Source organism: Eublepharis macularius, chromosome 5 (assembly GCF_028583425.1).
Source record: "Eublepharis macularius isolate TG4126 chromosome 5, MPM_Emac_v1.0, whole genome shotgun sequence".
NCBI classification, from domain to species: Eukaryota; Metazoa; Chordata; class Lepidosauria; order Squamata; family Eublepharidae; genus Eublepharis; species Eublepharis macularius.
Window position 1 is genome coordinate 20,325,869 of NC_072794.1, and position 21,947 is coordinate 20,347,815.

At 46.6% G+C, this 21,947-nt stretch overlaps 1 protein-coding gene across 1 annotated transcript in view; it reads right to left on the reverse strand.

The window, feature by feature from the left end:
• The window catches only part of GNG7 (G protein subunit gamma 7), a 114,423-nt gene that overhangs the window by 38,944 nt on the left and 53,532 nt on the right, over positions 1-21,947 (reverse strand). Inside the window, exon 3 of the mRNA XM_054979410.1 lies at positions 320-347. The gene's annotated coding sequence lies outside the window, so the exon portion shown is untranslated. The remainder of the gene's footprint in view (positions 1-319; positions 348-21,947) is intronic.

Consider the following 21,947-nt stretch of genomic DNA (forward strand, 5'->3'; position numbering starts at 1 on the left):
CCGGAATATGGGAAGTGACAATAACATGGAATGCTTCTGAGCATGTTTAGAGTGCCTGCAAACATACATACAAAGCCATGCAACTCAGATCTGAGAATGGAAGGGCTAGGCTGGCTTCCAAAGCAGGCCAAGGCACGCTTCCCCTCCCTGCTCCTTTTTGAAACCAGTCGGGGATAAACAAAAAAACCAAATTCCCATCACCTTGTGAAAAACAAACTGAAGAATAAAGGTTTTGTTCAGACAGAGAGAAAAAGGAAGAGAGAGAGAGAGAGAGAGAGAGTTACAGGAAAGCATAAACCAGCCTATTACATGTACATACCTTTCCTTCCACTGTTCTTGGGATAGTCCTGAAAGAAAGGGAGAAGGGCAAGGTTACTTTCTTTCTGGATGGAATAGCGTCACACAGGACAAGCGCAAGGTCCAAGAGAGCTGGCAGGGCACAGTGGATAAAGTGTCAGACTAGGATCCTGGGAGACCTGGGTTTGAATCTCCACCCTGCCATGGAGGCTCACATTCTCTCTGCCTTACCTACCTCACAGGGTTGTTGTTGTGAGAAAATGGAGGAGGGGAGCATGATATTCTAAGCCATCTTGGAACCCCCATTGGGAAGAAAAGCAGGATAGTCAAAAGCATGTTCCCTCATCATGGAAGAGCTGGGGAATAAAAACCTTGCAATGCAGCAGCCAGCTGGGGCCATACAGTCAAAGCAGAGTCCAGTTAGGGGCTTCTGGGGAGATTCTTGGCTCTGCAATGCATTTCGAAGATGAAGGTTCCCAATAACTTTATTTCCAAAGGGGAAAATATTGAGAAGGGCTCATCTGCAGAAAGGGACTGACTTATCTTTCTGAGATACTGACAAGAGCTCTGAACCCATCCAGGCAACCTCGTGGCCTCTCCACCGGTGGGCACAGCCTGTCAGCCCTTCACAGCTGCAACAAGCACCAGGGCATCTGAGTAGGGTTTGCCATACCTCCCTGGTTTCCATTTTGAGAAACTACAACCTGCAGTTTTGGGGGCTTCACCAACCCCTGAAACTTTTCTTCTAACCGCCTGCATTATTAGTATTTCATATTCAGCCTGATAAAGAGTTCTGGAGAGACTCAAAAGCTTGCACTCACTATTTTGTACTGTTTGGAGTTTGGCCCCGTAAAGTAAGCTTTTATTACTATCTCTGCATTGGCAGCGTGTGTATGGGAGGGGGGGCACGGAAGCTAAAAGAGAGGGGGTTTACCTAAGGATACATGACAGAGCAGGAAGTAAAATTTTGTCTCTTAGTTCCGAGGCGACATCACCTGTTCTAAGAACAGCAATAAATTCTACTTGCTTTAATTACTAAACCACTTCACATCCTGTTTTGATCCTTACAACACACCTCCAAGATAGTGGGAGGTTCCCTGAATTCCCAGCTTATAACAATAAAAGGTGCTACAGACTTACTTTCTTTTTAAAATGGAAGCTGGGAATTTAGAGAACCCATTACACATACTGCTATCATGTTTCACTGATATAACAATATTCAATTGCCAATTAAAAACAAACAAATCTGATAAAGTGCCAGTGGCCTTGGGGGGGGGGAGTTGGTGCTTTCTGGGGGGTCTGGAGTAGGGAAACTGCAGGAGAACTTGCCATGTGGACGCCTCCCTGCCACTCTGCTGTATTGGCAGCCACAGCAGCGACAGGGAAACTACATATGCCTGTCCCTGTGTGGGAAACGCCTTAGTAATTACAGGGAAGGTTGAAGGGGGTTGGTGCCTAAATTTCACGGCAGAGATGAAACTCAAACCAAGGCCGTGCTGGTTTCCAACTCGATCTCTGTGTCCGTGTACCACAAGCGCTCATAGACCATAATGTCCTGTTCTGATTTTCGCTATTGGGGTGAGGGTGGGGAGGGGCGGGCAATTTGCCAAAACACTTGAGTGAGGAAATAACTGTATGCATGTGAGGAGTGCTGAACAAAGGCCATCCTGAGATAATCCCTAAGTGGGAAGAGGTTGGGTGCAAACCCCAGCTAGCCCCGCCCAAGCGGCAGTTCAGGACGTTTTTGGGGACATTCTTCACATGGCTGGCATTCCTCTGCTGGGCCGTCATCAGCCTCTCACATTCCTCTGTCTGCGAAGCTTTACAACACAAAGGAGAGAGAATGAATCACATCTGTTTACCCACATGGGGAAGAGCGGAAGTGAGCCCGCGGCTGGCCTTGTATGGCATTAGCGAAGCAGGGAAGCGGCTCTGCAGGATGCTTCCGTCAGACCTCAAGTGCCCTCAGGAGTCAAACTATCACAGGCTCCAAGGAAAAAACTCCTGCATGAGCCCCAATGCTGGAAGGAACAGCATTCCGCTCTCTTTCTGACCCTGCTCTGATAATTTGGGTACAGTGTGTTGAGTTGTGGTAACTTGGGTACAATATGTTGTGTTGTGATAACTTGGGTACAATGTGTTGTGTTGTGCTGTGGTGGGTCTCCTTAAGGTGCTACTGGACCCAGGCTTTGCTCTTGGGGACAGTGCATTACAGAGGGCAAGGATCTTGACCTGTACCAAACCAGGGAGTTTCTTGACATGGGGTGTGAACCCTCTTGTAACCTTGGTTCACCATGTCATACAAGTTCCAAAATATGATTGAAAAGGGGAGGGAGAAGGTGACCTTTTATGGGCCCAAGGTGCAGGGTTTGCAGTGACCTAGACACAAAGCACCCATTGACTCCCCCCCCCCCCGTTATATGACTATGTTGGAAGCTGTGAAGTACTATTTTCACATTCCCCCTTTAGCTGCAGCAGTGCCAGTGGGTCTCAGAGGTGGATGATGGAATTGAGGCACCCCTCTTTCCAGCACTCCCCCTTCCAGGAAATGGTCTCATTTTCTGGAGGAGGCAGCAGAGTGCATGGCTCTGTTGCACTTTGCTTCCTCGGCTGCCACCAGTAAGGAGACTGGTCCAGCATCTCCCAACCATTCCAGCCCCTGATGTGAGCTCTAAGGTCCATTAGCTTGTCCAAAAGAAGAGGAGGAAGGAAAAAAAATCTAGGCAATACTCCTGTCATGCACATGTGCTGGGATGTCAACTGCAATTGAACTCAAGCATCTTCTAGTCATATTTATTGCAGTTTTGCACTAGGGACCTCCAAACCACTTCCTCAAGAGCCAGACCATGGTAGGGACCTGCACCAGTAGGGCTCCCTGACGCAGAATCAAACCTATGGTCCATTGAGGCCACTGTGGACTGCAAAGATCCTGAAGCCCTAGTGTCACAGACATGTCCTTTCACACTTGAACTCTCTGGAACCTTCAGTGTGCAAAGCGTGTGCTTTTCCCCGGAGCTGCTGTGGCAGTTGTGCACTGCGTTTCTGGAGATATGCCCTCCCCCTTCACGAGAAGCATGCTTCCCGGCACAAAGCAGCTGTCATTGACCCCATCTTGGGACAGTTAGTATCTGTTTGTTGATTTTATGATGAACTGTTGTTTTATTAATTGTTTTTATTATTTGTATTGTATTTTTATAACTGCTGTACCTCGCCCTTGCGGGAAGGGCGGGTTAGAAATGTAAATAATAATGGTGATGATGATGATGATGATGATAATTTACCCAACAGCCAGGCAGGGAGGGGGACAGCGGGAAAGATAGTCAATTATTATATTATTATTGCTGTTATTATTTTGAATTCCAGCACCATTACTTGAATATATTACACAATTCAGAACTCCTAGCAATATTAATTCCTTATTACATAAATACCTATGCCTAAGTTGTTAGGACCTTTACACATCTTAAACATGAACAGCTACACTGGCTCAAAAAAAAAAAAGGTTTGAACACCCTCCCCATATTTATTCTTCCAAAACTTAAAAGTTCATCTTCCAAAAAACGTAGCAGAGAATAAGTTCTTATTACTCAGAGTATGTTTATAAGTCATTTTAGTCAAATATGCAATATTCCAAATTTTAGACATCCATTCTGATATTGTAGATATACTTACACATTTCCAATAGGATGCTATACACGTTTGTGCAGTAATTAGTATATTCAAAATCATTTAGAGATCCACTTTATGAACTGAATTTTTAAGAAGTCCTTATTAAAAAAAATTCAGGTTCCAAGGGATATTATAGCCAATGATATCATATATTAAGTTCATTTCAGCACCCTAGAACTTCTGAATCTCGACAATCTGCACAACCGGATCGACACTTCCAACATACATCAATAGGTACATTATATATCCTGTCCAATTTATGCAGTTAGATACCAGCCAAACATTTTTTTTTTTAAAAAATCATTATTATCTACCAAAATTAGTTTTGGGGGTATTATTTCTCAAATCCACCACCATTAATTTAATTAACTACAAGTATTTATTTTTGCATTTTATCTCTGAAACTCAAGGTGAATTATATAGCGTGAGATGAGTACCATCAGTATCAAGGATATTTCCACGCAGTATTAAGGACATTTCCATAAGCAATGCAATAGGATAAATAAATACAAGTTTACAAAGACACAGCATTAGCAAGGATCCAATACAGAGTTGAAGAAATGTGGAAACAGAACATATTCAGTTCTAGGACTGACATTAGACAACATGAAGCACGGGTAGTACATATGATTACATATGTATGTGCATACAGGCAGGATATTATCTGAAAGAAGATTTTCTCTTTTTCGAAACTGTAAAAACAGAGGAACATATGAAGTTGCCTTATACTGAATCAGACCATCAGGTCTGGCAGTGGCTCTCCAGGGTCTCAGGCAGGGGGCGTATTTCACATTACCTACTACCTGGTCCTTTTAAGTGGAGATACCAAAGACTGAATCTGAGAACTTCTGCATGCAAAGGAGAGGTTCTTCTACCAAGCCACAGCGCCCCCTCCCCTCCCCATGTGACTAGGACAATTTGGAGAACAAGAGCCCTGGAAAACTGTGGTTCCCGCCTCTCTTCTGTTCACCTGGAATGGGAAAAATACCGACTGCCTGGAGGATGGGCTGTTAGAGCGCCAGATCCTCTGAACAGAAAAGAAGGAAGATTTACAGGAATTCCAGAGCTCATGATGGCCGACAAACAGCTTGCAATGAGCTAGGAGGAAAGGGCAGGACTCGACCTGTGGAACTTCGCTCCAAACCATTCCTTGAAAGTGACTCTTTATCTGAGTTCCACATCACCTGCAGTTCACTGCTCCCCAAGACTGCATCATCCCCAGCACAAGCCAACTTCCTGCACTCAGGGAACAAGCCTAAGCAAGTCTATTCAGAAGAAAGATCTGTTTTATTCCATGGGGCTCATTCCCAGAAAAGCATTCTTGGGATTGGAGTCTCAGCCAACCATCTCGCCAAGAGCCACAACGCGAAAAGGATTTGATCACCTGATCTAAAGGGCTTTGGATCAAATTCGGCAACACAGCTTGTTGAGAAAGAAGCCCCTGCTGATGCTCTCTTTTACTGACTCTGCTGCAACCTGCTCTCTCATTCAGCCTCACCAAAACCGCCTTGCTGGATCAGACAAAAAAGTCTGAGACCAGCATCCTGTTTCCAACAGAGGTCAGCCAGATGTTTATGACAAACAAGTAGAAAGCATATAGGCAACAGCTCTCCCCTTCTTTTTGTACTCTCCTCAATAACTGGCATTCAGAGGTAGACTGCCATTCCACATGGAGGTTCACTTTAGCTGTCATGACTAAAGAGCCCTCCTCCCTGAATCGGTCCGATCTCCATTTATAGCCATCTATGCTTGTGGCCATCCCTGCATCCTGTAGCAATGAGTTCCACATGTCAAATTATGGACTGTGATGCAAGCCTTTCTAGTTTCTCTGGCCTATTAGGCTTGCACAGCACCCGTCACTGTTATTGGTTTTCCTGTTGCATTCAGCAATGTTACAGAATTTCAAAAAACAAAAAACAAAAAAACCACCGCCCAAATCCCTGCTGCCTGAGCGAACAAGTCCAAACACAAAAGGCCAAGAATTAAACTTCTGGGTGCCAGGCAATCTAACACCAGGAGTTAATCTAAATTTGTTTGTTTTTTTACAGCCATTGGAATACATCCCTGATTCTTGTCAATTAAAAAATAAATAAATAGGAGACAAGGAGATATAGACAGTCCGGCTTTTTCTCACGAACTTTACATTGCTTTGAAAACATAATTACAGCCGCCACCGAAAATGTGCTGAACAAACACAGCCAACCCCCAACAAGCAGCGGAGCCAGAGGTAGGCACTGTCTCCGCCGTTCAGACTGCCTTTGTGGAGCAGATCCCCCCCCTTTACTCTTAAAAAAAAAAAGGTGAGAGTCTGTCCTCTGGCAGCAAGTTCAGACTCCTGCAGTCTACTATGCGGACAGTGTCCAAGTGTGGAGCTGCTGATTGGAACGTTTCATCTGACAATGAATTCCCCATTCCCCCAAGCAGAATAAGAACAGCTGCTTCACAGTTGCAACACTTGTGGGATGCAGGATTGTGGGGGCAGACGATCTTGATAATAAATGTGCAAAATGGGGGCGCGTGCTGAGGCTTCCATTTCAGAAGGAAAGAGGGGGGGGTCTGAGCCGTCTGGGGACTCAAGCATGCCACAGAAAAAGCACCTTGGTAAACCCAGCATGCCCCAAAGGTGGCCTATTTACTGCATTATAGCGAGGAATCCACTTCTGATGATGGAATTAGACCTGCATTCCTCAGCAGATGGCTGGACGTGATTTCAAGTCCAACCTTATGAAGGTTACATGCATAAGCACCTGGTAGTGCACTCGGGGCTTTACGCAGTAAGAGAAGGACTCTGCCCTAGGAGTTTGCAATCTCCAACTGGCCACAGAGGGAGAAAAAGAAGCTGATGCAAAGTTAATTGGGGGGGGGGGAGATTTGACACTCGTTCCAGTTAGACATACTTATATTTTGTTTCAGGAAAAGAGGTTGTGCAGAGAATGGAAGGAAGAGGAAGACGAGGTATTCCAAAAGAATTCAAAAAGGAGCAGGAGGCTTGTGGCAAGCTGAGGGTGATGTAGCAGCAAGATTTATTTACTTCATTTATACCTGGCCTTTCTCCTTGACGGGGACGGCTCACATCATTCATTATCCTCTCCTCCACAAAAACCCTGTGAGATAGGTTAGGCTGAAAAGGGTGTAACTGGCCGAAAGGCACCCAGTGACTTTTCAGGTCTGAGTGGGAATTCGAACCTGGGTCTCCAGATAAGAGGAAGAAGTCCGTGGAGGGGTTTGAAAGCACAGATGAGGTCTCTCTTTTATCATTCTGATTAGAACTGTACTTCACCAAATTGCTGAGGACAGCATACAGTATGCCTCCCCCTGCAACCACTCTGTCCTCATAACTTGTAAATAATTTCGGCTGGAAAAAGTGACTGGCCTAGGGTCATCTAGTGAGTTGTGACCACGTGGGCGTTTGAACCCAGGTCTGTGATCGATCTAGGAGCAGATGGGACGCCAATGGAGGAATATGGTTTTTACAATGAGCAGGGCAAATGATATGAAACAGAACTCACCCAGGGACACATTGTACAGCTCCAGGCAAGCCAATACTGCCGCCACCCCAACCCACACTCCCTCACAGTCTACATTTCTTGCTGCAGGAGACTCGCCTCAGAGACAGCTGCAAGGAAGGACAAGGGAACTGGACAGCTTGTGCTCACTGACAATGGCTGCACAGAATGCCTTTTAAAAAAAACACACACATTCTTGCTACAAAAGCAGAAGAGTATTTCTGTACTGTAGAGTATTTCAGAGAAAGTACTGCTACAAGTATTCTTTTAAAACATGTATCTCCACCTTTCACAGCTTTTGTACATAAGTGCTCCAGCAGCAAAACAAGAGACAACCTAGGCAACTTGGGCTTGAATGCCAGAGGAAACCACGTCAGGCGATGGCATCAGAAGGGCTGGGGAACCCTCCAACGCGACGGAGCTGCCCACACAGCGAACACAGAAGCCAGAGCCAAAGAGAATCGCGAGCACCCACACGGAAAGGACAAAAGTGAATCACACGCACGCTTGCTCCGTCCACGGGGCCCCTGCGGAGCCTCTCCTTTGATTCTTTTAAAAAGAACTGCACAGACTGCTCCGTTTGGGAGCCACTTTCTGAACAAGAGGGAAGGCTGCCACCTCCTGTGACTGGAGCCAAGCACTGATCCACCTCCCTCCCAGGATCAGCTACAATGCACCAAAGATAAAGAGGACCCTTTCACACACACACACACACACACACACACACACACACACACACACACACACACACACACACACACACACACACACACACACACACACACACACACACACACACACACACACACACACACACACACACACACACACACACACACACACACACACACACACACACACACACACACACACACACACACACACACACACCCCGATAAGCCTTTAAGGCTTGAGGATGGGAGGGTGGAGAGGGGTCCCGCTTCCTTTGTGGTTGTGAGACAGCTGTAAACCGCCAACTTGGTACAGCCTGAAACATTCAGTTACTGGCTACATTTTGATGTTTTATGAATTTCCTGTAATGACTTAAGTTAATGACTATATCATGGTAGTTTTTGCTGATGTAAGGAAAGAAACCCTGGGGGATCCTCAAGGGTTCACTCAAGGGTTCACCTAGCTCAACAAGACGCAAGTTAAAGCAGCTACAAAAAAACGCTTTCTACTAACTCAGTCTAGCCTGGAAGATGGCCCCCTACCTTGACATGGCTGATCTGGCCACCGGGATTCATGCCTCAAAGTCAACTTGGAAGCTCCAAATGGAGCAGATGGCTGAAGCTCAACTGTTATCAGGAGCTCGGCAGAGCGTGCATATTACTTCCGTTCTGCAGTAACTCCATTGGCTACCTATCAGTTACCAGGCTCAAGACAAGGTTTTGGCTATCACGTACAAAGTCCTCCATGGCCTTGGCCCCTCATATCTGCAGGATTGCCCCCTTGCCTATACTCTGCCATGGCACCTTCACTCATCTGAACAGGGGCTTCAGCAGAGACCACCCTGCAACTGGGCAAAACCAGTTGCTGCTGCCCATACACGTGCATTCTCTGTGATGGCCCCCACCTTGTGGAATGGCCTGCCTGAAGAGCTCAGGAGAACTCCCCACTCTCTTGACTTTCTGAAAACTTGGCAAAACTGAATGACTTAGGAGGGCTTTTTCACTCAGATAACAGGGCTGTGCTGAGGGAAGTGGCTCAGAGAGATCCTTTGGTGGAGGGGTGGGAACTGTGGACTTTACTACTGTGTACTGTCTGCTGATGTAGATTTCTGCATTGTTGCATCTGTGGTTGCAGCAATGTTTCTGTATTCAGAATTGATGTATTTGTTTTCAAATTTCTGCAATCCATAGCCTATTGTATTGTTTATTGACTGTCCCAGCTGTTGATTATATTGATTTATCCTGTGTGAGCTGCCTTGAGTCTCAGTGAGAAAGGAGGACTATAAATAACACAAACAAATAAATTAATAAATATTTGTGGACTACAGAGGAAGAAATCATTGCCCAACCCCGATTTCTAGATGCACAGTGCCCGACAGCACCACATCATGGCTAATACAAAGCAGCAATAAGGCAAAGGTACATCCTACTGCTCTTCAAAATATGCCGGCTACATATGAACAGGGGCTCCATAGAGATCTACTGCTTTCCCACCCAAGTGATACCTGTTCCCACAATTGTAGGATTTGAAACTCCCAACAGAATAAAAAGCAAAACGAAACCACATAGTCTAGAAGGCTTCTGACATCTCCGGACACTTTTGCTTGCACCAAGTTCTTTTAGACTGCCACAGTTGTGCATTTTTACGTCTCTGATGTTTTTAATTGATTGATTTGGTTTCCCCATTTTCCTAAGTTGGGATGGTTTATTGTGATTATTCGTTTGCTGAAAATAAGCCACTTTGGATGTCCTGGTGGGAGCTGGGCTTTTTTTCTGGGAAAAAAGGTGATGGAACTCAGTGGCACAGCATAGGTTGCCAGCACCCGGGGCAACTCCCAGCAAGAGGTGGTGCCCCTGGTACCGCATGTGTGTGCGCACGTTCCTAGGACCGTGTGATGATGTCACTTCCAGGAAGTGGCATCATTGCAGGAGCGCTCCTGCAATTTGGGCCTGCTCATCTCCCCATCCCTTACGCAACGTTCCCTCTAAGTGGAACAGTGTTGTGAGCCAGAAATTTACTTTGTGAGCAGCAACCTGCAAGTTCTGAGCACGTCTTTTCCAAAACCAGAATCCATTTGATTAAAAGACTTTTGAATTAGATTGTCTGAGGCACTGGTATTGGGTGCCATCAATAAGTTGAGGACACCCACTTATGCACATGGTTCTCAAAAGCTTATGCCTCAATAAAGTTGGTTGGTCTAATTTTGCAATTACAGACTAACATGGCTAACACCTTTGGATATTAAAGAGTGCATCTGTAATACATGGAATTCACTGCCACATGATGTGGCAACTGCTAGAGGGTATTAGGGACTTGAAAAATGATTAGAGAAATATGTGGATGAAAGGTCTATTCAGTTATTTTGGCATAAGAATTAATTGGATACTTCACATATAGGAGGAGTAGACCGCCTGAGCCCAGACCAGGACAACCCAGGCTAGCCTGATCTTAGATCGCAGAAGCAAAGTAGGTGATCCCTCCAGGGATGCTTCGCAGAGGCAGGCAGTGACAAACCACCTCTGCACATCTCTTGCCTTAAAAACCTTGCAGGGTTGCTATTTACTTTATTTTGTTTGCACTATTTATAGCCAGCCTTTCTCACTGAGACTCAAGGCACATTTCATAGTGTAAGTCAATATAATCAACAGAATGGGACATTCAATAAACAATACAACAGAGACTGGGTTGCAGAAATTTGAAAACAACTAGAAGTTGGATACAGTGCTGAAAGTGTTAAGAAACAAGAACCGACCTTCCTTGACATTTATACAAGGGTAATAATGTGGGGCAGACTTGATGGAGGGGGGCGGGCAGAATACAGCTTGAGTTTCAGGAGCTGGAAGCACATCCCCTCAACCTCTACCCTCTCCAGGTGCCAGCCCCCAAATCCTCAGGAATTTTCCTACCTGGAGCTGGCAACCCTAAAGCACGTGAGCCAGCCGAGGCCAGGGTGAACCACGTAGCCACCTGCCCGCCTGTACTCGGCCACCTGCCCACTGCCGCTGCCTCCTCCGGCACCTGTAGCCGCAGCAGAGGGGCCGCTGGGCCACTCACCCACCACCGCCACCTCCTCTAGCTCCCAGCACCGGGATGAAGAAGCTGCTCGGCAGGCCCAGCAGAGAGGCCACGTGGGCGTCCACCCGTCACCGCCACTGCCTCCTCCAGCTCCTGGTGCCGAGAGGTGCCGGAACTGATTTCCATTGTGTTCCAGCAGGGGGAAAAAAAACCTGGGTGGGAGGGACAACTCTAAAGTAAAGGATGCTGAGCCTTTCTTACTTTTCAGCCACGGTACAACTTCTCAAAACACTACTTTGGGACCTAGAATTGGTTGGAAAGGCAATATAGAAACATTTTAATAGAATAAATAAAATATTTTAAAATGAGAATGCCAGTAACAGACCTTGCTCCCAGGCCTCTTTGGCTGGTAAGTAAGTCAGAAGCCACCCTTGCAATGAATGCACAGTTCCACAAAAGGGTGGTTCCCCCCCTCCATCCCCATTCTCAGCTTCCAACAATTGAAGCCCTGCCTGCGTCTCATTCTCTCACCAAGCCTGCATTCAAAAGAACTGCCACAATGCCAAGTTTCAGCAACTAGGAGAGAAAGATGGCACAGCCCTCTTTCCAGGTATCACTTCTCACTTTAATACAAGTAGTGAGAAGGAAAGAGAGAGAGAGAAAAGAGGCAGGACCAAGAGAGAACAAGTGTATTAGTCACTAAGGAATGAAACAACCCTTCAATAACCTTTGTAGTATATTTAGTGAAGGTATCCGCTCCATCCCTCTTCCTTCACAAACACACTTTCACTGACTTTCTCTAGGTGAAGGATTTCGCCTTTTCATTCAAGTGCAAACCTGGCTGTGCAGGCAAAAGTGGCATAGCATGGGGGCCTAAAGGGGGGGGGGGTACTGAGAGAGGAACAGGAGACAGGAGAGAGCGGAGCCCCAGCGCACTGCAACAACCAGCTCAAAGGGCAGAAGGACTGTTCAAAACCTTAAGGAAGCTGATGGTAGGGAGATTCTTGCTGCCAAGCACCTCCTAAAAATAATCCAATGGCAGGGAAACACTGCATGTTTTGCCCACTTGGCACTCCAGGCAAAAGTGGGCTACAGGTAACATTCACCAATGAGACGAGGGAGAGACGATTGCATAGACAAAATCTATAGCACGCATATATAGGGCCAAACCAGGTGTCTGCTTGGAATTCCATGTCTGGCACGTCCAATGATTTTTTAAAAACTCCATTCTCAGGCAGGTGGGAGGCCCTGACCCATTGAGATTAGAGTTTTTAAAGAAACACCGGGAACTTCAGACATGGAATTCCCAGCAGAGACCTAGTTTGATCCTAAATATGTTTAGCACACACAAATTGTCTGAGCCAACATCCCTCCTTGGCACACTGAGCTTCCAGTACTCATCTGGCTTTGTCCGCTGTTGCAAGGAGTTACTGGAATGATAGTTAAGCAAATCAATGGAATGAACGAACCAACTACAATTCTTGATCTTCTTCTGATCTGAGCATATCAAGTTGCCTTATAGTGAGCAAAATCAACCTATCAGGTGCACTCCAGTCTGATTTGGCTGTCCAGAGTCTCAGGCAGAGAAAAGTCTTGTCCAACAAGGGCTACCTGAATCTTTTAACTAAAGACTGAATCCAAGACCTTGCACAACCAAAGCAGGGGCTCTACTCCTAAGCTACAACTCCCAGCCAGGAAAATATCACAGCAAGATAGAATTTATTTCATAAAATCACACCCACAAGAAATCTGCCAGATCTGTAAGCCCATTTATGCTGGCCATGATAAACTTTTTTAAAAAGCCATTTATCTCTTTAGATTCATTTACACAGTGCCATCAATGTGTGTTTTTACACAGCACAAGCCTACAAGACTGCTCCAAGCAGACTGCAATCCATATTTTGAGACGAGGGAGGTAACATATGAACATATTAAGAGACCCAGGTTTGATTCTCTGCTCTGCCATGGCAGCTTGCTGGGTGACCTTGGGCCAGTCCTACACTCTCAGCCTAACCTACCTCACAGGGTTGTTGTGAAGAAAAAATGGAGGAGAGGAGAATGATCTAAGACACTTTGGCTCCCCATTGGGGAGAAAGGCGGGGTATAAATGACAAAATAATAAGTCCAGAGGAGTTAGCCGTGTTAGTCTGTATTAGCAAAATAGAAAAGAGTCCAGTAGCACCTTTAAGACTAACCAACTTTACTGTAGCATCTGACGAAGAGAACTGAGGTTCTCGAAAGTTGGTTAGTCTTAAAGGTGCTACTGGACTCTTTTCTATAAAATAATAATAATAAAGTGGCCTTATACCAAGTCAGACCATTGGTTCAGCTAGCTCACTGCTGTCTACTCTGACTGGAGGTGGCATTCCAGAAAGGACCCTTCTTAACACTCTTTGACTGGCGATGCTAGCAACAGAACTTGGGACCTTCTGTGCACAAAGCATGTGCTCTACCACTGAGCCATGCTCACACGGACACGAGCCAGACTCGCGGTCTATCAAGGCCAGTCTTGTCCACTATGATTGGCAGCAGCTTGCCAAGGTCTCAGGCAGAAGCCCTTCAGACTATCTTGCCACTTGGCCCTTTTAAGAGGAGATGTCAAGGATCGGACATGGGAACTTCTGCATACAAAGCAGGGGATCTGTATCTGAGCCATGGTCACTTTCCACAACAAAGGGAAGGGAGTGAGGTGGAGGGGCTGTGCCAAAGGCTATGGGAAATACTGGGTTGGGGGGATGAGGGATTGAAGGAAGTGAGAGAGGCGGCCACTTGCAGGTGTTCCAGGAGGCACGAGGGGCAGCAAGGGAGAGAGGGCAGAACTGAGGCAGCAGGAGTCCTTTGCATCAGCAAGGGTGAGAGAGTTGGAGGAGTGAAGACCATGAGCCGGGCTGTATTGGTATATGAATCTCAAGGTCTGTGTCCAAGGACAAAAACTGGCACACTTTACTGGAGCCCGGTAGTCCAGAGGGCCTGGATTATTTATTCATGGTTCATTTATGTCATTTCAAAAACATTTTCTTTTTCGAGACTTATGAGACTATGTACAGATGGTGTGGGCATGTAATGTCACAAGTCTGTACTGAGTCCAGGCTTCTGTCCTGATGAGCATCGCAAAGGCATGGAAGACACTGAAAGCAAAGACAAGGAGGTGTGCTTAGAAGGTCTATACTTCAAACTGTACAATCCTAAACACAGTTATATCCTTCAGAGCCCACTGAAATCAATGGACTGAGAAGGGGCCTAACTCCCATTTAGGACTGCACTGCAAATCACCAATCAGCAGGCCTTCCAGGATTTATCAAGTTCTAAAACTTGAACAATCTTTTCCATGGTGGCAAAGAAATAGTTTCTGCACATTTCGGCTTTCCATTCTGCCATGCCAAAGTATTCTAGCCACAGAGGAGACGCAACACAGAAGGGGATTTACATTCCTTGGGAGAATCAACTCTGCTTTGGAGAATGAATGTGGGAAGACGAGCAAGCAGGTTCTTCTTTCTGTCTTTAAAGCTTGCCAAGACGAACCTATCAACTTGACAAGAGAAACCAAAGGTCATTTGACAAAATTTCAGAGCCCAGTCCTGACTCCACCTGTCAAACGTGCTCCTTCGAGAAGTGCTGGCAGCAGCCAAGCCTCTTGGCTCAGTGATCCAGGGAAGGTCAGTTGGCTGCCAGCTTCCACATTGCTGCCCCTCCAGAAATCGTGATCTAACTCACTGAGGCAGAGAGAAGTACCAGCTGCAGCCAAATTCATAGCAGAGAGGCGAGGTGTGTTGAAAGAACTAGAGACAGCTTTCTTTAACAGACAAGCCTTCTCAGCAACTGAGTGGAGGCCGTGCCAATCTTTCCTTATAAAATATGCAGGCAGGGGTTACTTTTGAAGATGCCCCCTGGCCCTGCTGCTGAGAAGTGTTGGGCACACCCTGCCCCCCTCCCTTGCCACTGGGCTGTGGATCCGGCCAAGTGAAGCACAGTTTGCCTCCCACAAGACGGTTTTCCACAAGCATGCCCAGCATTCCTCAGCAAGTTACGTAAGGCAGAATATGAATATTCCCAACACTTGAACCTACAAAATATGGGGAGAAATTATTTGCATTGCGGGTTTTTTCTCCGCAAACATCCCTCCCCCCTAGTTAAACTTTTGCCACATGGCACTAATTGGTAACTACCAACTCCACACCCACAGAGTCTGAGAGCCGCGGGAGCCTTGATAAACCCCTAATGTTTTCTGTGCTGAGCAATAAGCTCAAAGACACAGGCTGTGGCTCAGCATCCCCCTGCTATTAGTATAGGAACCCCCATGCTATCCACATTAGTTCTCATTGCCACACAATTGCTTACTTGGATTAGGCCACTGGGAGGTGGTTTTTGATTAGATCTGAAGCCAGAAGAACACAGATTGTCCTAAGCCGGTTGAACGAAGAGGACAGCACCAGTGTCCTGCTTTCCGTCTCAATTCTGTTGCCTGGGAAGAAGTTGTTTGGGCCTGCTTTGTCGGGTCTCCTCCCACCCCACCAAACACACACATGTGAAAGACTGGAATAGACAAACAATACAGACCATTCCTCAGTAGATCTGCATGCTATTTCAAACATGCACTGTCTGCAGCCTAAGCAATGGCTCAAGTCCTATGCTTTTGGGTGCAGGAAGAGAAGTATCATTGCTGTGCTCTGATTGGCAGGAGAGCAGACGGGCAACACGGGCACAGAGGCCACAATGGAAGGGCTTGAAATAATGCAGATTATGCTCGACCTCCATGGAAAACCAGAGCAAAATAACAAGTCTTGCAGATTCCAGAAATGCACTCTGCAAACGAACACTTCAGGCCAGTGCTATGGACTTCGAGCAGTTTTACAGCAATTTGGCAGTGCAGCAGAAACACGGCTTATAGGCAGTAGCCAGTTAGTGTTCTCTTCCCAAGGACTCATGAGTGAAATGAGCCCAAAGAAACGTGAGCTATAGCAATGAGTTTGTTTTACGTTCGTCAGCCTGAACTTTTGGCCTGGATCTTCTGGATACGGGTTTTTATTTCGGAGGGGGGGTGTATAAATGAATGAGTCAGTGTTTGCTGCTCTCATAATACCTTATCTGATGATGGCTGGAACCGGTTTCACCCAAATAACCAGAAAGAGAATTGACATTTTTAGAATTTTCCTCCATGCCAGCCACCAAATTCTGTGCAAAAGGCACAAACTACAGTTGAAACTTCTGCAACTTGAACCCTCTGGATGCGTAGCCTTCCGTTCTCCTGCCAAACAGCAGCTCTCAGTCACGTATGTAGCCGTTCAAAAAAAGGTCACACCTAGACAGCGTAAGTAGTATTTTATTTTTGCTTGCTGAACACGGAAGCCGCCCAACATGCAAGGGGACGGCATTTGCTACCTAAATGTGATGTTAACACACAAAACTTGCACCAGTTCTTTTTCCTCGGCTAATTTAGAGGGCTTCCTGACATCAGCGTTTGGGTATTTTAACCTCTTTACTTACCAGTTTGCTAGGTGTGTTGGTCAGTGTGGGATGTGTCCAACTAGGACGGGGCCAACCAGGATCCAAGTCCCCGCTTGCCATGAAACTCAGTGGGTGACCTTGGGCCAGTCACAACCTCAGCCTAACCTACATCACAGGGTTCTTGTGAGGATAAAATGGAGAAAGGGGGAAATCATCATGTACGCCACCCTGAGCTCCTTGAATGGACAGAAATGCCCTAAACAGTACATTCTTGTAGTAAAATTATGGAGGAGTTAAGCAGCACCTTAAAGACGAACCATTTATTTCAGCAGGAGCTTTCGAGAGTTTCACCTGAAGTAGTAAGCTCTGACTCATGAAAGTCGATGCTGAAATGAATTTGTTAGTCTGTAAGGTGCAACTTGCCCTGACATGGGTGGCCCAGGCTAGTTCAAGCTTGTCAGATCTCACAAGCTAAGCAGGGTCAGCCTTGGATGGGAGACCACCAAGGAAGACCAGAGGTGCTGTGCAGAGGAAAGCACTAGCAAACCATTTCTGAACTCTCGTCTTGAAAACCCTACAGGGTTGCCACAAGTCAGCTGCAATGTGGCAGCACAAGGCACAACTTGACGCTTGCATAATTTTGTTACAACAGATTAATGTAGTTGCCTCTTTGGAGTTATTCCCTTCTTAGAGCGTGCCAAAGAACAGACGGTCTTTCAGAATCAAAATGGTCCAACGGTGGGTGGAACAGCAGAGACGTATGGGAGGTGGGCACTGCCCTTTCCTTGAGTTAAAGTCTCACCTATGAAGGAGGAACATCCAGACGGCTTTCTACTTAAAACTACCACTGCTACTAGAGAATCGCCTTGCTGCCATGTAGACACAGCTCTTCAGAGGTCAGGCCCTTTCTAAGAAATTCAGCCAAAAAAAAAAGTGCAGAGGTGGAAAAAGCAGACTCTCTCTCTCTTCAGCCCTGTAATTAAAAGCAGTAAACAGTCTGACTTCAGGAGCTCTCTCAGCAATCCCGGCTTTCTGTCTCCCAACTTGGCACCAAGTCAAAGAATGGCTGCTTAGAAAGCTGGTGCTTGACTTTGCTCACTCTCTCACCCGCTTCCTGCAGTGTGAACACAAAGATGGAGTTGGGAGCCTCAGCATCCCACCCTGAAACTAAGAGGAGTCGCAAACGTCTTAACTACACATAGAACAGAACGTGGGGAATGTGCAATTTTCAATCCCGACTGTGCCCTGTGATTTACTCTCCAGAAACACTTTGAGGACATACATTATTACAAAGAATTAAATTTATTGGACGCTTTTGCACACAGAGGATGGAGAGGTCATGTGGTCCAAGTTCACCACCATCTTTGACGCCCGCAAGATGAACCTGTACCGGAGGGGGGGAAATTAGCAGCACCTGCCCGAAGAGGTCAGGAAAGCTCACACCCTCCTGAGTTTTTGCAAACTAGACAAAACAATTATTCAGGGGGGCTTTTATACAACTGTGCTGTAATACAACTGTGCTGCAAGGAAATGGTTCAAAGAAAAGTGTTAGTAAAGGGATAAGGACTGTAGACTATACTACTGCGTACCGTCTTTTGCTATAAGTACACTTCTACTGGATATTTCCACGTTTAATGCGTCGTGTCAATTTGCGTATGTTTTATCTCAGTCTTGTTTCAGCACTGTATTGGATTTCTGCTTCTTTTCAAATTCCTGAAATCCTTACTTTAATGTTCAGCTTCAGGATGTATTGAATGTATGGACTTACACCGTTAAATCTGCCTTAATGAGAAAGGCGGACTATAAATGGGGTAAGTAAATAAATAAAAACAGCACGAGTCAATCAATTGCATGCAAATTTCAAATCACAGGATGAACAGATCAGATAGTGAGGCTGGTGTTAAGGCGCATCATGTTAGGCCTGTTACCTAACAATATTTGGGGTAGATCTTGCATAACGGGAAAGCACACCACTACCAATGGAACCTGCAGGATCCAAGCCCAAGTAAGGACAAGAGCGTCTCTGGGACTGCTATGCAAGCTTGACTTTTCCCTCCAGCTTTTTCTTGTGAATTGGCACAATTCTCCTTTCTTGATTCTTTGGAAGGGTGAAGAAAACAGCAGGAAGAAAACAGTAGTAGAGAGAAAACTGGAAAACACCCCAGGTTCCATGGAAAGCCTGCCTGCTCTGGCCTATAAACAAACCTCTGCCTGTGATCATCTCCAAGGACTGAGAGTTTAAAAAGAAAAGACTTCAGCAGGGCAGCCCCGGTCATATGAAGCCCTTTCCAAAGAATGACAGTGATCCTCAATGGGGGTTTGTTTTCCTTCGGTCCCCAGTTTCTTCATCATGCTCAAAGAACACATGAGTCAGAGGCTGTGGGCCACAGATGGAAGATGATAGAAGCAAACTCTCTCCATTTAGGGGGAGAATAGATAGCTGCACGCTTGTGAAACAAAGACAGCTGGGGAGAGCCAAAAAGAGAAACAAGACGCTCGTCTTATCAGGGTCTTGATCAGCTCTGCCAATAAAGTGCCTGGCAAATGTCAGGGCTCCTAAAAACGGGGAAGTGATCAGCTGCCCCAAGCAGCTTAAGGCTGGTTCCTGGAACTTTGGGGAAATGTCACTGGCCACGGAAGCTGCAATGGGGCATGTGAAGCAGGAGAGCATAGCCTCCCTGAAAGTTGTACTGCTAATTCTAAAACCAATCAAATGTGCAGAAATGAAATTTTGGCTAGGACATTTGGATCATTCTGGTTTTGTGGGTGATCACCCAAATGTTTTATATTCTGCAGCTTGAGGAATCAGGAGTTCAGGAGTGTGTGTGTGCGAGCATGTGTGCGTGGGGGAGGTGATCAAGAGATCATCCAGCCAGTCCAAATCCTCAAGCAACCCCAACAGGAGATTCCTAATCTTTTTTCAGGGCTACCCCCTTCCAGATCCTGGGCATTTTCTGGGGGCATAAATGAAAACGAGGGGGCTTCATGCGTGGGGGATAGATAAAAATGTAACGTGAACTATTATTAAAACAATAACAGCAACCATAATGATTATGACAATCAGAGTCCACCTAGAACTACATATGTAAATCCAACATGTAAACTGAGGCAACATGTAAATGAAGGCAATAGGTATTTTACATGGTGCCTCACTCTCAGGCACGGTAACTGGGTTTCCTTGGCACTGAATACCGATTGTCCTCCCTGCTCCTCAGGCAAGAACAGCCTGCGCTTCCAGAACAGACAGCCTTTCTGGGCTGGGAGCCTTGTTACAAGAACTGCTGTGCTCTGTCCAAGAGCTGCATGGGTTGGATTCCCTCCTACCCTTCAGAAAACAAAATGAAACAAAGCTTCCTCCAACTGGATCAGTGAGAAATGTACAGTGCGTCTGTTTTCAGTACACCACACAAACTCTGGGGTTGGTGGAACAGGCAGCATTCTGACCAGTTACAGGATCACCTTTTGCTGCCAGTGGGGATATGGAGCAGCCACCCGGTACACAGAAAGCAGAGTGCATCAGCTGATGCCAGCCACATGTGGCTGTCCCCCATATCTGTAACCGAAACCAGAGTGAAATACAAGTACATGAAACGAACACAGGAGGTACCTCCGTTATTCTCGAAGGGAAGCCCACTGCTTGGAAAACACCTGAGTCTCAGAGAACATGATACTTGCTCCTGGCATACAAAAATGGGGGGCAAGGGGGAGACATGAAAAGGTTTGCAGTAAAGATTCAAGATGGGTTAGGATGCCAAGAGAAAGACTGAAAGAACAAAAACAGTAAGGGGGCCTTTTGGAGCCATTTGCCTGAGGATCCTGCTGCACCTATCACATTTTTAACTGGCCGCTTTACAGGGCTGCAACTCTGGTTCTGCCCCTCCCTCATTTTATTTTTACAACCACTCTGGCAAGCTGCGAGGGGGCAACTGGCCCAAGGTTGCCCAGCAAGCATCATGGCCAAGAAGGGATCTGAATCTGCCTCTCCCTGATTCGAGTCAGACAACATAGCAGCTGCTGCATCGCGCCAGCCCTCCAAGTCAAGCCTCTTGGGGACAGAAGCTGGATGTCTAAGCAAAGAATACTTGCAGAAGGTGGAGGGACAGCACAGGGAAGAGAAGGGAATTTAGGGGAGCCAGAAGTGGGGGGGGGGAGAGGCAGGGAGCAGTTCGGCCATCACTTGGCAACAAAGAGAACTCAACATATGGATGTGAGAAAGGCAGACGTGGAAAGGGAGTTAGCAGGGATGTAGAAGCCAGTCCCTGGAAAACTTGTAATAATTACAGATTTAAGCAGAACACAAGAAGAGTCCTGCAACCTGTCCAGTCCAGCATGCCATTTCCAGAAGAGGCCATCCAGGTGCCTTAGAAGATCCTCCACCTCCTGTGCCGCCCTTCCCTGTGGTATTCAGAGGTACACTGCCCTGAACAGCTACTGATGGACCTCTCCTCATCCAGGAACTTTTCTAACCCCTTTTAAAAGCCACCTAAGCCAGCAGCCATCACCATCGTGTGGCCATGAGTTCCGCAAGTTCATTATGTATTGCTGTACTAAGCATCTGCTTGCTATGGGTAAAGAACATATCATCTCAAGCTCTCACGGGCACCATTAGTTTTTCTGCTTTTATTCCAGTCCTGAGAGTGGAAGGTCTCGTGTTTTCACTTACGGCTTTCAATTTTTTGTTTGGCTTCCATTGAGCCTCAAGAACTTAGGCTGTACAGTGGGACAGAAACAGTCAGTCAATTAAAATAAAGCAGGGACCTAACAGGTCTGATCTGGGGATGGGGAGCTGGACCACACAAACACACACACCTCCAAAGGAGCTGGCAATTCTCAGAGTGCTTCCAGCTCCTTTTCCTGATGCCAAAACCTGATTTCTGCCCCTTTCAACGCTGATGAAGGGAAGAGAATGGCACCAGCAGGGCGCGCAGATGGAAAGATCAAACAGTTTCTCTCTCCAGCCACAGTTTCTCTCTTCCTTACTCTCTGACTCTCTCTCTCTCTCTCACACACACACACAAAGCAAGAATCCCCTGGCAAGCAAGTGTTACTGGGTGTGCTCAGCACGGACAGTACAGACATACTGTATGCGTGTGGCTTGTTTGCTCTGGAAAAAATTAGATAAGTGCTCGGTGAACAGGGAGCTCCAAGAGCAAGGAAGGAGGAACAGACGCCCTTGTGCTGTATCAGAGGGGGAACAGGGCCCTGAGCAAGCTTCATAGAGCCAATGCCGACAGTCACAGCAGGCTCCTGCTGATCCACAGAACCTGCCAGACTCTCCCAGCGCCTGTGGAGAGACAGAGTGTTCCTGCTCAGCACCGCCAAGTGCCCCCCCCAGCAGATGTG